This window comes from Rhinatrema bivittatum, chromosome 5 (genome assembly GCF_901001135.1).
Source record: "Rhinatrema bivittatum chromosome 5, aRhiBiv1.1, whole genome shotgun sequence".
Taxonomy (NCBI): domain Eukaryota; kingdom Metazoa; phylum Chordata; class Amphibia; order Gymnophiona; family Rhinatrematidae; genus Rhinatrema; species Rhinatrema bivittatum.
The window spans coordinates 75332942-75351340 of record NC_042619.1 but is presented as its reverse complement, the minus strand read 5'-3'; the positions used below and the strand labels follow the sequence as shown (position 1 = coordinate 75351340).

At 42.5% G+C, this 18399-nt stretch overlaps 1 protein-coding gene across 3 annotated transcripts in view; it reads right to left on the bottom strand.

Moving 5' to 3' along the window:
• The window catches only part of DDX10 (DEAD-box helicase 10), a 759707-nt gene that overhangs the window by 696761 nt on the left and 44547 nt on the right, over positions 1–18399 (bottom strand). The gene's annotated exons all lie outside the window — the stretch shown is intronic.

Here is an 18399-nt window from a genome sequence, read left to right as displayed (position 1 = left end):
TGAGTCTCTGATGGAATTGGCTGGGAGAACTGACCGCCGTATTCGAGACCGAACACAGGAGGCTAAGACTCCACGAAAGTCCATTTTGGGGGCTAACCGCCCTAAACTGTGCCTGTTGCTTCAAGTCTACCACCTGCTCCCTTAGAAGAGGAAGAGCCTATGCAACTAGGCCGAAGCCATTTAACTTCCAAGGAGAGACATTTTTGCAAATGCATGGGGTTCTGCATGTACTGTGGCCAATCAGGCCACGCCGTCCAAACCTGTCCCATCTGTCCGGGAAACTGACAGGCCTAGGATCTGCAGAAGGACTTCTCCTAGGCCTCACCTCCATCGGCAGGTGGGGCCGGATCGAATAGTCCTGTGGGGTCCAAGGAGACAGCAGGGAGTGAAGATGATGCATATGCGCCCTCTCTTAGGTATTACTTCTAGGGTTGCTGCCATCAAACAGAGTTCCTGCAGACAGGACCACACTGTCAGGCATATAGTGTTTGTCAACAGATGCACCTGCACAATAAATTTTATAAATGATCTGGAAAGAAATACAATGAGTGAGGTAATCAAATGTGCAGATGATACAAAATTGTTCAGAGTAGTTAAATCACAAGCAGATTGTGATAAATTGCAGGAAGACCTTCTGAGACTGGAAATTGGGCACCCAAATAGCAGATGAAATTTAATGTGGATAAGTGCAAGGTGATGCATATAGGGAAAAATAATACTTGCTATAGTTACACAATGTTAAGTTCCATATTAGGAGCTACCATCCAAGAAAGAGATCTAGGCGTCATAGTGGATAACACACTGAAATCGTCGGTTAAGTGTGCTGCGGCAGTCAAAAAAGCAAACAGAATGTTGGGAATTATTAGAAAGGGAATGGTGAATAAAACAGAAAATGTCATAATGCCTCTGTATCGCTCCATGGTGAGACCGCACCTTGAATACTGTGTACAATTCTGGTCGCCGCATCTCAAAAAAAGATATAGTTGCAATGGAGAAGGTACAGAGAAGGGCGACCAAAATGATAAGGGGAATGGAACAGCTCCCCTATGAGGAAAGACTAAAAAGGTTAGGACTTTTCAGCTTGAAGAAGAGACGGCTGAGGGGGGATATGATAGAGGTGTTTAAAATCATGAGAGGTCTAGAACGGGTTATGTGAATCAGTTATTTATTCTTTCGATTAATAGAAATAACTAGGGAGCACTCCTAGAAGTTAGCATGTGGCACATTTAAAACTAATCGGAGAAAGCTCTTTTTCACTCAACGCACAATTTTTCCAACTCACTCCCAAACAAGAGTGAACCTTTAAAGGGCAATTTCATAAGGTTAGTCTGGGAGGTTGCATCGGCTGACGAATTTCTTAGCCATAGCTGATGCCTGGCCGCTATCACCGAAGCCACACTGGCTGATGTACGGACCAATTCACAGTCCATACAAAAAGGTGGCTGCTGGCTCCATAACTGCCCTGGAATTCACTCCAGAATCGACCTCCTGAGAGAGAGAAGCAAACAAGAGCGAGCCACCAGAGAACAAGAAGAAGCTATCTGTAAGGTCATTGCCACTGCTTCAAATGTTTGCTTAAGTATGGCCTCAATCCTATTGTGCACATCCTTCAAGGCCGCTCCTCCCTCCACAGGGATAGTCATCTGCTTGGAGATGGCACAGACAAGCATATCTACTTTTGGAAAACACAAATGCTTTCTTAGCCACTGTATCCAAAACCTGACCCCCTTTGAAATTAGCCTCCAGAGCATCCCACTCAAGAACAATCAATTCTTGAATGGTTTCCATAACAGGGGAAAAAACAAGAGACTTTGCACAAAGAAATCAAAATGGGATTTTTCTTTGGCTCAGACATAACCTACAGCCAATCTAGGTGTATTTCGGTGCTTAATCGTAGTACTGGTCAAGTGAGAGGTCACCACCTGCACCTCTGGACTGGCAAAATTGGACTGGGCTGAGGACTGTGTCTGAAGAAAGGATTGCAATCCTTGAAAAAGTTCCACCCAAGAAAAAGCAGAATGATCCATGCCAAAACCAGAAGGCACTTGTACTATACCCACTGAGCTACTTTCCCCCACTGACGAACCAGTTAAGGGAGATCCAAGGTCAGGTCCCCCTCCTGACCTGTCTTTACCCAGACCTCCATCAGGCTGGGAAGAACCAGGTTTAATAAAATCAAAGGAGAGTAATTCCCCCTGAGCCTCCAAACAGCACTGATACATGTTAGAAGGAACGTCAGGCTAAAATGCCTAGCGCTTAGATTTCTTCGCTACAGGTGCCATCAGATAAGGTTCACAGCACTGTGCTGAAATAAGCGCTCAACTTGGGCTTTGACAGGACGCTCAGGGAATGCGATTAAAAAAAACAATCGCGTTCATGCGTATAAGTGTATAAAAGGCGCAAGCAGGCACACACAATTTGGGCACCCTGGTAGATACTCCTATGGTCTTAACTAGGCATTGAACTAGGCGCAAAACCAAAATACACAACAGACCACACAGTCAGGTGCACAAGTTATGATCCAACGGAACTGAAGAAGGCAGTATACGACACAAAAAGTGCGCGAAGGCGCCGCCACGGCCTATCATGTGGTGAACCAGTCGAGCCTCAGAGCGGGGCCTAGCCGCAAGAGCTGCTCAACCCACCAGGCTGTCCCCCCGATACCGAACACCATCGGAGGCGGGAACAGCCATCAGATCACTCGCTGAGTAAGGAGACCGAAAAGGGGGGAGGGGAGGAATCCCTAATCAACTCCCCTTCTCAAACTATTTTACAAAACTTTTTCTGAGCTCAACCCATCCTGGCTGAATACAAGCACAGTCTCCAGCTGCAGGGGGAGAGGGTAAATACCATCACCGCCGCGCTCGGCTTCCTGCACCTGCTTTGTTTTGTTGGGTTTTTTTATAGCTAGGTCCTCGCCAGCTCAAAGGCCAGCCACTGGTCCAAAGCACTCATCTGAGGGACCACGGAATCAGCTCAGGAATTCTCAACTGCGGGAGGGACCAGGGGGAGGCAAATTACATTTTCTTGTTTCTTTCTCTTTCCAAACCTTGAAGCAATCCCCAGTAGGAAGAATCACATCCACCATTTGCTGGAGATGGAGAATACTGGCAGGCTGATATCAATGCAGGAGCATATATACTGTGATGTCAGCTTTGCTCCATCTCCATCTGCTGGTAGAGGTGCATAATCCACTGGTTCTGGATTCATCTGACAAGATGCTAAGAAACTGCAGAATTTAAGCATCTCAAATAAATAAATAATCCCTTGACAATGTTCTTTTTTTTTTTTTATTTATGAATTTCAAATTTTGGCCAAGAAATACACTCTTGACAAGAAACAGTGAAATAAATTTCCCAAATAAAGAAATATAGCACTTTCTGTACAGGAGGCTTGGAATCAAGGGGATCCAATAGTGTTAAACTAGAGTAGAGACTGGTTGAGCAACAGACAAAGGATGATAAATGGAATCCACTGCAAGGAAAAGAAGGCGACTAACAGTCCTGGGGCCAGATCTATTAAAAGGTTTTATAAGAGAAATCTCAGAGGAGTTAGGAAAAACTGTATTTTTTTTTTTTTTTTACAGATGGCGCAAAGATCTGTAACAGAGTTCACATACAGAGGGGTTGGAAAATGTGGCAAAATACAGAATGCTCAAGTGGCCTCATAAAGATTTAATGCTAATGGAATTAGCAAGGGATGAGTTATTTTCTTCTGGGCAATTAAACTCCCAATTGCATAAACAAATAAAATAAACTTAAGTATCTTCCAGCTCTGCAAACTGTGACAGTTTCTTTTCTTGTTTCAACAGTGAAGTTTCCGTAAATTGTGTTTTTACTTTCGGTCTGCTACACAACTGTTAAATGGTCTGGGGGTTGCATCACCCTTCTCGCCTCCTGCTCCGAGATCACAGACCAGATTAAAACAAAAATCATAGCAATGAATTCAGCTCTAAACGTTCTCCATTCCAAGGATGTGTGTACAGTAACACGTCTCTGCTAAACAAGACAAATTAGCTTCTGCTGTCCCCTAGTGGCAGATTTCATCGTTGAATACAAAAACACAAAGAGCTCCGGTGCTCCAGCCAGACAAAGAAGAAACCAGCTGGAAAAAAGCAAGGAAAATACCCCAAGTGGGGTCAAGTTCAAACAAGCATGTTTACAAATCTTATACTAACATGATTCTTCACCATACCACCTTGCTCTTCCTGGCCTCATTTATTCTCTTTCTAGGTCTCTCTATTCCTGGGTCAACCTTTTTTCTCCTCATATTGATTATATATAGTTTTACAATTTATTACAATAAAATAGTATTGCTGCCATTAGTTCCCTTTGAATGTGTGGAAAGCAAGTTTGTTTACCTGTATACAGGGTTCTCCACGGACAGCAGGATGAATTAGCTGTTATGCATCTGATGGCACCGACATGGACTTAGCTATCCGAGCTTAGTAAAAACCTATGTACACTGCTTTTTGAGCCCCTCAGTTTCTTCAGAGCTGAAGCTTTAGTGAGATAATGAACTCCCCAGGAAGATGGACAGGTATTAAGAATGGCTAATTCATCCTGCTGTCTACGATGAACTCTATTTACAGGTAAGCAAACTTGCTTTCTCCATCGACAAGCAGGCATTTATTTAGATGTTTTATATACCGTGATTCCATGTGAGAATCACTAGATCACAACGGTTGACAGGTTAAACATTCATATTTAAACTATTATTTAAATATTAAATATTAAATTATTTAAATATTAAATATTAAATATTAAATATTAAATATTTAAATATATGAATATTTAAATATTCATATCAAACGACTTTAGGACAGTTCTTCAATCATTGATTTTTGCCAAAATAGACTACTGCAGCGAGCTCTTCACAGGATTACCCAACTCATCCATCAGGCCTCTCCAGATGATACAGAATGCTGCAGCTAGAATCCTGACAAGCACCAACCGGAATGATCATATTACACCCATCCTCCGAAATCTACACTGGTTACCAGTCAATTACAGAGTCCTTCACAAATCTTTAACATTAATACACAAATTCATCTATAATCTCCTTTATCTCGACCTTGAAATTCCATTAAAACTCCATACTTCTAACAGGCCAATGAGAGAAATATCCAAAGGAACGCTACAAGCCCCTCCAACCAAAGCCACACGACTCATCGCATCCAGGGACCGAGCATTTTCGACAGCAGGCCCAGCCATCTGGAACAACCTCCCTGCAGAACTTAGGCTGGAACCTTGCCTGCTAACTTTTAAGAAAAAACTCAAAACGTGGCTGTTCCGCCAAGCCTTCCCAGAACCCTGGGATACACATTAGGCGTTATCTACCCATGATTAATGGATCCTCCCCTCCTCTGAATACCTTGACAGCATGGATACCGACTCTAACATGTGGACTATCTCTAGTCTGGACTACCTCTAGTCCGGAATTTGTTTCTCTCCCTTTAACTTAACTTTATATTTCTCTTCTAGCTTCCTAAGCTTCCAAGTTCACAGTCCTCGTTGTAATGTAACTTTGTTTTTTCTTCCTTTATCTAGTTATTTTACCCCTGTTCGATGTAAACCGTCCTGATATGGTATTTAACCATGACGGTCGGTATAGAAAAATGTTAAATAAAATTAAATAAATATTTATACTATGCATTACACTGGCAGACATACAGAATGAAACAGAATTGGGGTATATGGGGTTTAGAGGGAATGGTCTTGCTCAGGTCATGTTTTGGTTAACTGGTTCATGGTGAACTGGAAAATTATGACAAGCTGTAGGAATTTTTGAATAACCAAGTTTTCAAGTCACTTTTAAATCTCTTTCTGTCTGAATTGTTCATAGTTCCACTGGCATGGAGTTCCAGAGTTTTGGGCCAGCAATTGATATAACTGTCTCTAGTTTGCGTTAAATGAGAATTTCTTATTGTGGGGATTTCTAAGAGGCCTTTGTTTTGTAATCATAGATTTCATGAGGGACTGAGTGGTTTAAATGATATTCCCATCAGATCATTGTTGTTAGGATTAATATTATTGTAAATTATCATTAGAACTTTATAATATATTCTTGATGGAATAGGTAGCCAGTGTAATGCTATCAGTGTAGGGGTTATATGGTCATATTTCCTTGCTCCAGTCAGCATTCTGCTGCGGCATTCCGCAGTAATTGCAATGGTTTTAAGTGACTTGCCGGAAGACCCAGAAGTAAAGAATTACAGTAATTGAGGTTTGAGAATATTAGAGTTTGTAATACTGTTCTGAAATCTGTTGTGCTTAGTAAAAGTTTCAGTCGGCTCAAGATCCACAGCTTGTAGAACCCTGTGTGGGCTTTCACTGTGAAATTTTCATCGAATTGGACTCCTAGATCTCTCACTTGAGTTGCAGGGATTATTTGGCAATTTCCATTATCTAAATCTGGATATATGGATTTAGGTGGATTTCGGCTCAACCAAATTATTTTTGTTTTTTTGGGGTTCATAGAGAGTTTCAGTTGTGCCAGTTATTCTTTATTGCAATTATATATTCAGAGATCACTAATGCTGTTTTTTCAATTGAATTTGTCAGTGGGATATAGAATTGCAGATCATCTGCGTATAGGTAGAAGTTTATTCCAAGGTGCGTTAGTAATTTACACGCATAGCATATAGATATTAAATAATGTTGCTGATACTGCTGATCCTTGCAGAATGCCTGTTGTGCATTGGAAGTTGTCAAATATGATTGTCAAGTTTTACTTGGAATGTTCTATCTGCTAGGAATGAAGTAAACCGTCTTAATACATTTCCATCAAGCCCTATGTTTCTCAATTGTTGGCATAGCAGATTATGATCAATAGAGTCAAATGCTGCTGCTAAATCTATCAAGATAAGGCAGTAAGATTCGTTGGAGTCAAAACCTCATAAATACAGGGCCCATTATGGATTGTAAAAGTTTTAGTTGAATGGTTTTTCCGGAATCCAAATTGGTTAGGGTACAGTGTCTTTTTTATCTTCTAGATGCATCTCTAGTTGGACAAGCACTGCTTTATCGAGTATTTTCGCAAGGAAGGGTAAGTTAGAGATTGGTCGATAGTTATCCCAATCGTCTGTTTTTCCAGATTTATTTTGTAATATTGGTTTTATAACTGTCTGTTTTAAATTATGAGGTATATATACGTCAGCAATGGCAAGGTTGACTATTTTTGCGATTGTAGGGGTTATTGTTTGGTTTACTTGTTTTAACGAGGTGGCTGGTATCAGGTCAAGAGGATATGTGGCTGGTTTTAGTTTGTTTATAATTTTGCTTTTCTCCAGTTTCGAGACTATCAAATGATGCTCATTTATCTTCAGCAATTAAGGCATGAAACAGCCATAACATGTGTAGAGTCCTAAGCTGAGGGGTGTACAGCAGAAGCACTTACTTAAAAGACAATTCAATCCCACTATTGGGAGAACAGGCTGCGTAGAACTGCTTGTCCAAATTTACAGCCTCTTCAGGACATGCTGCCCAGACAAGCCCAGTGGGCTATGAACTAGGAGACCAGGGTTCAAGTCCCACTGTTGCTCCTTGTGACCTTGGGCAAGTCACTTTACCCTCCATTGCCTCAGGTACAAACTTAGATTGTAAGCCCTCTGGGGAGAGGGAAATACCTACAGTACCTGAATGTAATCTGCTTTGAAGCACTGAAAAAAGTGCGAGAAAACAGAATATAAATCGAAATAAATAAATAAAATGTAGCCAGATGACCAAGCAGCAACTTTGCAAATGTCCTCGAAAGAAGCAGCCCTGAGAAGAGCCACTGACGTTGGCATGGCTCTCACTTGAACCTTGACAGAGTCTGTATTCTTTAAGCCACTGCACTATACAGTCCACTAGCCTACTAGACAGAGTTCATTTTGCAACTGCCCTGCCCAATCTATTTGAATCAGAGGATACGCTTTAGTTAATACGACAGAACTCTCTTACAGTCCAAGAAATGAAAAGTCCAAGCTCCTTTGTACACATGTGGTCTTTGAAAGAATGTAGTAACACAATAGCTTGCTTAAAGGGCAACACAAATACCACTTTCGGAAAGAACTCGGGGTGAGTTTGTACAACCACTGTATTGTGAAAAAAATAAATAAAGGTATAGTGAATATGAAACCAGAACCTGTAGTTCATTTGCTCTTTATGCCAAAGTGCCAACCACAAGAAACAATACTTGTCAGGTAAGAAACTTCAAGTCCATTGACTCGATATGTTTGAAAGGAAGTTTTATAAGTTGAGCTAGGACTACATTGAAGTCCCAAGACACTGAGGTTTACTGACCAGAGGTTCAGAATTACACAGTCCTTTCATGAATTTGTATATCAAGAGGTGGAAAGCGATAGGAGCCTCTTCCACTTGCTAGTAGTACACTACAATAGTGCTGGGATGAACTATATTCATGACCTCTTTATCTCATACTTCTCATCTTCTTGCCTTGACTTTCTCCTGAGGACTCTGCTTCAGTTGCTGTTATCTTTTCTCCCATACACCTTGCACAGTAGGCCATGGTGGTGGTGTTGAACTGTTGCTCTCTGTCTCGCTCCTGTAGGATTCAACTCCTTCTTCCACTTTAATACCACTCTTTTTTCCTTTGAGGCCCACTTCATCCTCCTATTCACCAAGTAGTTGTCATTTATTTACCCCTGATAAATCCCCCTCATCCTCTCTCACCAACTTGATAACTGGCATTTCTTCTTCCTTGAACCATCCTCCCTTTCCCTTATTCTTCAGGACTTTAACCTCCATGTTGACAATACCTGACTCTGAGGCCTCAAAGCCCTTCCCCCTGAACAGCCTTGTTTGTTCTCCTACTCTGCAGTACTGCCCTTACTCACAAGCATGGCCACTGCCTTGACCTAGTTCTTTCCCTCCTAGCTCTCTCTGACTTTTCCACCTCAGTTCTTCCCCTCTCAGACCATCATCTGATCTCTTTCACACTAAACCACCCTACCATACAGCCTCTTAAAAGTCACCAAAACCACCCTTCAGTAATCTGCAGGCTCTCAACTCTTTTATATTCTCCTCTGCTTTAAACACACTTGTTGTTCCCCTAGAATTTTACTCCAAATTCATGTACCCGTTCTGCAGAACGTCTCCGGCTAAAATCCATACCCATGTCGACTTCACACAGTTCAAATTTATCCTAACTGCCTTCCAATCTCTTACTGCACTTGCCAAGCAAGACTACTATATCTATCTGATAAACCCTCTTGCATCCAACCTTTGCATCTCTGCAACAATCAATTCTCTCCTCAAATTGCCTTTGCCTCCCACCTCCCTTCACACTCTAGCCAGATTATGGATGACTACTTCCATGATAGGGTTCACAAAATTAGTCTTGAGTTTTCAACCAGCATCAGCCTCTACTTCCTTCTCCCCCACTTTATTCCTCTACCTTCCCCTAGCCCATGCCACCCTCTTCTCCTTTTCTGAAATGCCAGTGGAGGAAACTGCCTATCTTCTCTCGTCCTCCAAATTCCCTACTTGTTCCTCTGACCTCATTCATACCCAGCTCCTCAATTCTATTTACCCTGCAAAGTCAAGGCAAACCAAGATATCCTAAAATTGAAGCTCTGAAAACAGAGGACTTTTGTTATGTTCAGCCCATGCTATGAAGACTGAAAGCTGGGACTGCTACTGGTGTACTAAAAACATCCTGTGAGCTTTCATTTCAGGAACACCTACGCACAGAGACAGCAGCCAGCCTTGATCTGCTCTCACCTACTCTACAAATCCAGTACTGTTTTCTCTCCACATTTTAAAAACTGAACAAACATTTCATTATAAACATTCAAATATGACAACCAATAAAACGAAAATACTAGCCGACAGCAAATACAATCAAGAAACTGGGCTGTAAATCTATCACCAAGTTCTTCTCATTATCCAGCATCACAACCCCTAGTGGACGCATATCAGGGTCATTTCCTCTGTTCACAGACCAGTGTCATATGTATCTCAATGTCAAACACACCCTCAGTTGTGGCATCACAGCCAGGCAAGGAGATTCAATAATGCTAACAATGGGACAGTACTTTCATGCTGCACGTATCTACAGCTGCTGGTGCAAGGCTTGAGATTTCCTCAAGCTTATAGAGACTAAGCTTTTATCTCTAATCACAAAACCAATTTAGAAATCCTGGCCCCCTTGGAAAACTTCACACATAATAGGAATTTGTTTTAAAATGATCACTTCTCAATTCACAACTGCACAGATGCAAAGTATTTTCCCCTTTGGGGAAAATAAATGTACAGTAATTGGAAAGAGCTGTAAAAGAATACTTCATAGTATCCTGATCCTGCTTTACCAGAACCAAGGAATTCAAGCAGAAGCCACTCTTGTGTATGACAAACTACTTCCATGTAGATGGAGACACTTCTCCCACTTGTACAAGGAAATAAAAGCGCACATGAATGGTTAAAGACCCTAAGCTCCCATGGAATCCTCACAGTGCTCACCCAAACCAGACAGATGCACAGGACACATACCCAGAAGAGAATCTAATAGTGCAGAATCTTAAGTAGCACTTTAGAAATATTACAAAGCTTGGTGAAAAGACATGGGTGGGGAGGAATCCTGTATGCTTACTAGACAGGATGGTAGAGAAACAATGGGATAATTACATGGAGTGGCAGTTAAAGCTCTAAACAAGGGCCAACTCAGGTAGCAAGAGCTGTGCATTGCTATGCAGAAAGTCCACACTTAGATCCCCGAGTCAGCTTAGGCTGGGGATACTGAGGAGGCAGCATTCACAGTCTGCAGGAAGAGGGGAACGCACCATGTTTATTGCTAAGGGTGATACCTGATGGCAGAATTCTGGAAGAAGCCTTGATGCATGATCCCCGACCCAGGACCATCACTGTAATGAACAGACTGAGTGAGTTGGGGGGGGAGGGGGGATATAAAACAGGGAAAACATTCCAAGATAGCTGTGAATGAAGGCTCATTACATCAGAACCCAGCCCTGCTTCTCACTGAGCTGAATGAACAAAGGAACAGAAACAGCCGGAGCTAAAAACAAATACCTACAATAGTAGAATGACTGTACCAAGCTTCTGGATATGCCTGAGACAGATGCGGAAGGCAGTGGCAAGAGACGGCTTGAGAGGTCAGATGGAAGACAAGGGGAGAGGGAGGCGCAGAAGTTGAGGTTGGTTTGTTTATGGGAATTTTTATGCTCATCCGCTTAGGAAGACCAAAAACCAGATAGAATCTCAACTGGGCACAATGGATGGGCTAATTAGTCTTTATCTGCTGTTATTTACTATGTTACTATGCAAACACCCAATATAATCACTGTCTAATTAATTTAAAATGCAATACAGTAAAATTACTCAAAGATACAGAATTTAAATTTTTCATAAATTCCACCAGTAAATTAATAGTACTGTAAGATCTGGTCTTTCCCCCATGGATTCAAACCCCTTCCAGCTTGCACTCCCCCAAACTCCCATGCACTCTCGCACTCATCCACGCCACAGGACCAATGCCCACTCCGCCAGTGCCTAACCCTCCCACTTCTGACGATGCAGCTGCTGCCTCCAGGCTGCCCTGCATCCTTCCTGCACATGTGGGCCAAACTGCTGTAGGCTCCATCAAGACCCACATCTGTCAATGTCTTCTTCTTCCAATCCTCATTGGTCAAGGCCAACTCCTTGTTCTGCTGGCCCATGCAAGCCAACGACACCTATTTGTTCTTCTTCCGACACACCACAGGCCAACGGTGACAACATCTTTTTGCTTTTAATCCCCAGAACACAGTCTTCTCAGTATCAAGTCCAGTAAATAAACACAAGAACTCCTTTATCCCTCTACACACGTGGTCTCTGTGCCAAAGTCTAGAGGAATTAAAATTATGTGAAAATTTTGCACTGTGCAGAACTCCTTCAGTAGTATATAAACACAAACTTTGTTTTCAGCAGGTTTTTTGGAACATATTACAAGTAAAGCAACAGAAAAACTACATCATACCCAGAATAAAAAATATTTAGAAAAGTGTGAAACCAGCCAGAACATTTAGAAACCACAAAATATGATTCCTTTCCTTTATAATATACATATACATACACACATATACACACTCCTTTATATGTATTTATATTCGTTTTTTTGAATATCCACATAGTGAAAGTTATTTTAAAGCTGTAGATCATTCTAGTTTATACTATATAGATATTGTTGTGTATCAGTACTTCAATCTATATATTATATATTTATTTTTTTTTGGGGGGGGGGGGAGTTATTCTATGTGCCCTTTTTTGGGAGATGCTTATTTTTATACCCTCTCCCAGATTCCTCTTCCTCCTTTCCCTTTACCAGCCCCCCTCCTCCCTCACCCAGAGTCACCATCCATCTACATCAACTGTCACATGGTTAGCTCTGCAGTAACACCACTTCCGCAATACGACCCTTGCTGAAGCAGAGTTGAGCAGGTATCTAGAATAAAATTTAGATTGTCTAGGCAACCAGCCACCTGGGACTTTACCATCCCTGATCATATTGAACACAAAAAGAGCTAACAAAAACACCAACAAATATGTTGCATTATTAGAAAGTCATTCAGAGCACAGTTAACCTTGTTAATTAACAGTTGAACATTTCTAGAAGGATGGTGGAAGTTTATGCCAAGATGATTGTCCAAGACCAGCAGACAAACGGGCCCTCAGATAAGCCTCTTTAAGGAGACACCATTGATGCCCAAATGCTCTCCTCAACAGTAGAAAGCAAGGGACACAGGCAACATCACTTACTGCCCAGTTACTGCCATAAAAGAGATGTTCCCAGCAGCAACCCAGAGCCTCCTAGCATTAGCTTAGGAGCTAATCCACCATCCAGTTACACCAAAACCTACTATCCAGCAAAGGGAGGTACTGTCACATAAATGGACAACAAGCTGCCTTCAACTTTTTTTGAGCATGCAAGCTCCCATTTAAGATTCTAATTGGAAGAAAAATAAACTGCATCTAGACACAAGCGAGCAAAAGCAAATAAACAAATGAGCAGTTTGGATTTACTTGTTAATTTTCTCTCTTTGAATCCTGCTAGATCAATCTAGATGCATGAATTTTATTTTACCCTGTCAGCAGATGGAGACAGAGGACCACATTTTTCCCAGTGTCATCATCACTGCTCTTAAGGGTAGTGCAGCCTAGGCACTTGCTAGTATCCTTTGTCAAACTAACCGCAAACAATTAATTGTTTTAAAAAAAAAAAGCCTAAAAATAAAAATGCTAAGAAAAAAACAGGAGAAAACCTCCAACAGTAATCCCCCTATGGAAACCACTAGGTATTAAGGGCTTGGTAGGAATTAGTGAACAAATTAAAAGACACAGCCTCTCTCCCTAAGGAAAGGGACAAATTCTGCAACCTCAAAAAAACTCAACCAAGGAAAAGAACATGCAGCCACTGTCTTCCCGGCAGGGTTCTGGACTGTCCAGCAGAATTCAAGGAAAGGAAATTAACTGGCAAGTTCAAAATGCTCTCCTTAGTTTTCCTCCTGCTAGGTCAGTCCAGATGTATGGCAAATACCCAAACCCACTCCAGTATTGGAGGGAAGAAGACAGGGCTGCTCTGAGAATGCCTTCTTCAAATGTAGTGCCTGCCTTGGCTTTCATGTCCAGTTTGTAATGTTAAAAAATGAATGTAATGACAATGCTTTACAGATGCCCTCTGAGGAAGTCTGAACCCTCTTTGGGAGCCCAAACAGCCTCCGGCGCCTGCTAGCCCTTCAGAAAACACACTGAAGTACATCTATCTAGTCCAGAGATGGTGAACTCTAGTCCTTGAATGCCACAAGCAGGCCAGGTTTTCAGGATATCCACAATAAATATGCATGAGAAAGATTTGCATGCACTGCCTAAACTGTATGCAGATCTATCTCATGCATATTCATTGTGGATATCCTGAAAACCTGGCCTGTTTGTGGCAATATAGGACCGGAGTTCACCATCCCTGGTCTAGTCTATCTGGCCAATGACACTTTTGAAGTTGCTTCACCCCTGTGAGGGCCATCATACACACGGACAACCTATGGATTGGTCACCCTCACATATATGAGAAGAATGCAGAGGACGTCTAGTAAACGGAGAATACTATCCTTGCCACAATAATTATTCCCAAGGCGACATTACCTTGGGAAAAGAGAATGAAACTAGGATAAAGGAGATTGATTCAGCAGAGAATACCAGGTAGGTTTCTCTACATGATAAGGCCATAAACTCTGAAATACACCTAGCGCAGCAGAGAGATACTAAAAAAAAAAACCATCTTTAAAGAAAGATCCTTCAGAGAGGCCTATTTAATTGATTTGAAGGGAGAGCCCACTAGATCACCAAGGTCCCATTAAGGAACCAAGGCCCTAAAAGTAGAGTGAATACATTTAATCCCAAAAGAAAACTGGCAGCATCTGGATAAGCAGCTGAGAACCTCTGAATACCACCTCTGTAGCATAAAATAGCAGCAACTTGAACTTTCAGAGCATAAAGGGCCAGGGATGTCTGCCTGCCAGTGCAAGATAAACTGATCCTTACAAACACCTTCAAAAAGGTGCCAAACATGAACATACATCAAGGAAGTTGAGTTCTCATGAACCTTCAGCATGCTAGAAGTGACTAAAGAAGAAATTCTCTTTCTGCACAAGTAAACCCTCTCAAAGGCCAAGCCATAAAATGGCAGGGGCCACCATAACTAGCCCTGCAGTAATAGACCACATCCAACGGGCACCCTAACAGGAGTCCCAGTCAGTCTCATCAGATTCATGTACCATGGCCTCTTTAGCCAAATCTAGAGTTACCTGAATGACTGTTAAGAAGTAATCCTCTAAGTCTTCTTAGCATACTGCCTAATACAGGCCAAAGAGGGAAGACAAAGACATTTGTCCCTTAGCCAAGGTTGAAGACAAACATCAATCCCGCTGGTACCCCATTCATTCCAGCAACAGAAGAATCTTGTCAACCTTTCAGTTCCTGCAAGTTGCCAATAGACCCAAGCAAGGAAGGCTGCACTGATTTCCTGCAAGTTTGAAACCATCCCAGCTGAGTTTCCACTCCTCAGGATCTAATTTATTTCAGTTGATAGTAGGCCTTAAAGTTTTCTACTCCTGTGACGTGAACTGTGGAGAACAGTAGCAAATTTTGCTTTGCCCAATGGTACACACTTATTTCCTAGGCCACCACTGGACTTAGAGTACTCCCTCGTCTGTTTATATATGCTACCGCTGTGGGATTATTTGAGAGCACCTAAAGTGCCATCCCCTTCACTAAGGGAAGGAACTACATCAGAGTCAATCTGACAGCTCTGCTTTCCAGTCTATTTACGGACTATAACTCTGCACGCACCACATGGTCTTGACAGCAAGCTCGCCTGCCCAATAAGCTCATGTCCAAAGTTACCACAATCCAGGTGGGAGGATCCAGATCCATTCCCTTCAACAGATTCCTGGAGTCACCCACCAAGCTATGCTTTCCCATACATGTAGTAGAACAGGAAGATGAACTTCATAATTCTGTGATCTGGGATATCTGAAAAGGATGCATATGAGCTGTGGGCCACAGAACAAAATCCAATAAGGCCACATTATATCCCAGAAGTTGGCGATAATCCCATATCTTGGGTGCCTGTCCTGACAGAAATTCTCACATCCGCACTAATAACTTGACGACTCCCATCTGGGTCAGAAAGACACAAAACAATTGTAATCGAACCACGCTCCCAGATACTCCAAGGACTGCAAGAGATTCAGTCTGCTGTTCATGTAATTCACCACACAGCCCAAACCAGGACCTGAACTACTATGGTGGAGACAGATTGGCTCTCTTGAAATGATTTGGCCCTGAAAAACCCAAATGTCCAGATATAGATGAATCACGATGCCTTCCCTGAGGGGGACCACTGCAACCATCATCTTGGAGAAGGTTCTTGGTGCTGGGGTGAGCCTGAAATGGACAGCCATGAACTGAAAGTGCATTCCTAAGCACAAAACGGAAGAAATCTCTATGATCTTTCCTGTTAGGATTGTGAAAGTATGTGCCAGCAAAATCCAAATGTGAAAGAAAACCCATTTTCTCATCTTCACTATAACAGAACAAAGAGTTTCCATCATGAAGCAGGTAATGTGGAAACACTTGTTGACCTCTTTTAGGTCCTGAATGGAGTGAAAGGAACAGTCTTTTTTTGGAATCACAAAACAGGTCAAGAACCATCCCAAACCTAGGCTTGGAGCACAGCACTGGAAACACAACTTCCAGACACTAAAGCTTTTCCCCTAGTAGCCTTTACCACATCTCCCTTGGAAACAAACACCGGGGAACACCATAAAGGCATCAGAAATGGGAGTCATCATGACATGTGCTTGACACCATCCAACGCCACCAATGGACCCATCTCTCTAGCTCAGTTTTACTATTAAGCATGCATAGGAGTTCCCACATGCATACTTGTCTTGTGAGCCCATCAGTCTATTGTAGAGCTTAGCTTTAGGTGATTGACTCTGCAGGGAGGCAGGTGGATATTAAGCATGGCTAATTCATCTTGCTGTCTACAGAGAACCCAGTTTATGGGGGGTGACCTTGTTTTCTCCATCGACAAGCAGGGCTGAATTATCCATGACACTTGGGGAATCCCAAGCTAAGGACTGCATGATAGAGCACTTACTGAAAGACAACCAGGACCCCCCTATCACCCCTTCTCCCCACGGTGAGTGGACTACTGGGAGAACAGGCTGCATAAAACTTCTTTCCTAAAGTTACTATCACTTCTTGAGATATTGTCCAGAAAATAACAGGACATGACGGTACGAACTGATGACCAAGCTGCAGTTTTGCAGATGTCTTCAATAGACACGGCTCTAAGGAGAATTACTGAAGTAGATACTCTGGAGCGCAGGCAAACAGGTTCAAGAAGTCTGCCTGAAACCAAGATTAAAAACTAAGCTTTTCTGGTAGAAGGCCTCGTGTCCAAAATTGCAATATTCTCAGCTTCCTTGGAAAGTGACAGTGATGAGACTATCAAGTGCTCAACATCCATGCTGCAAAGTTAAAGGAGGGGAAGTTCGGATAATATAGACAACCCCTCCTCTCGAGTCAGAAAAGCCAGATTGGATCCCAAAGGGATCAGTGAGCAGACTGACAGAGTTAAAAGAACCATATCTGTAGATAGGGCAATGAGGATAAGGTGCACTTAGTCTTTCAGTACCTTCTGCACAGTTTTCACTACCATCAAAAGTGGAGGAAAGACATACAGCATGGGATGCTTTTGTGCATCCCACCTGAGCATAAAAGCATCCAGAGCAGACTTGAACTTGCTTTGAAGAACGGAATAAAATATTTTGACCTTCCTGTTATCCTCTGACATGAGCAAGTTGATTGACAGGTGACTCCAGAGGTCCAACAACCTGTCTGCTTCCCTCTGGTTTAACTCACTCATGTGGGTGAAAAAATCTGCTAAGGTAATCCGCCAGGGTGTTGAAAATCTCAGAAAGTGGGTTGCTTGGAGAAAAGCTCTGTGGCTATGAGCCCATTCCCAAATTTTGAAAGACTCCTGGCAGACGGTCCATGACCTTGTTTGTTCGTGTAGAACATCACTACTTGGTTATCAATTCAAATCAGAATTCTTGTTTCCTGAAGGAAATGCAAAGAACTCTCACTGTATGCTGAATGGCTTGTAGCTCCAGGAGATTTATCTGAAACAGATCCCTTCACTGACAAGATCCCTTGAGTTCAGAAGGAGCCCATATGAGCACCCCACCCCCTAGTGAACACATCTGTTTACTGAAAAGGTAGAAGTTGAAGAGGAGTGTCTATCTCCAGGACCTTGGGATCTAGCCTTTCAGCTCCTGGTGGATCGCTGTGGCCTATCGGATCTAGCCCTGTTGGTGACCTTCAACAATGCGAAAATTCCATGTTTCTTCAGTCGCAGGTGGGACCCAAAAGCAATGAGCATAGATGCTCTCGCTCAGGAATGGCCACGTGGCGCTCTGCTTTATGCGTTTCTGCCCTGGCCTTCAATAGGCAGGCTGGTCCAGAAGATTGCAAGTCAAACCCAACACCATCCTTTTAGTGGCTCTGGGTTGGGTTCGAAGGTCATGGTACGCCAATCTCCAGAGACTTCTGGTGGACAGTCCCCTCAGGCTACCGACTCGGACAGATCTGTTATATAAGGGACCCATTCTGCATGAGGATCTGGGACAATTCTTACAGTTTGGCTATTGAAAGGGCTCGGTTGTTGAAGCGGGGTTATTCGCCTGCTGTAATTTCCACTCTACTTTGGGCTTGGAAATTTTCTATTTCACTAGCCTATGTTAGAGTTCGGAGGATCTTTGAGGCCTGGTGTTCTGAGCGAGGTAATGAACTGCTCAAGGTGGATATTCCATTGATTTTGGAATTTTTACAGGATGGC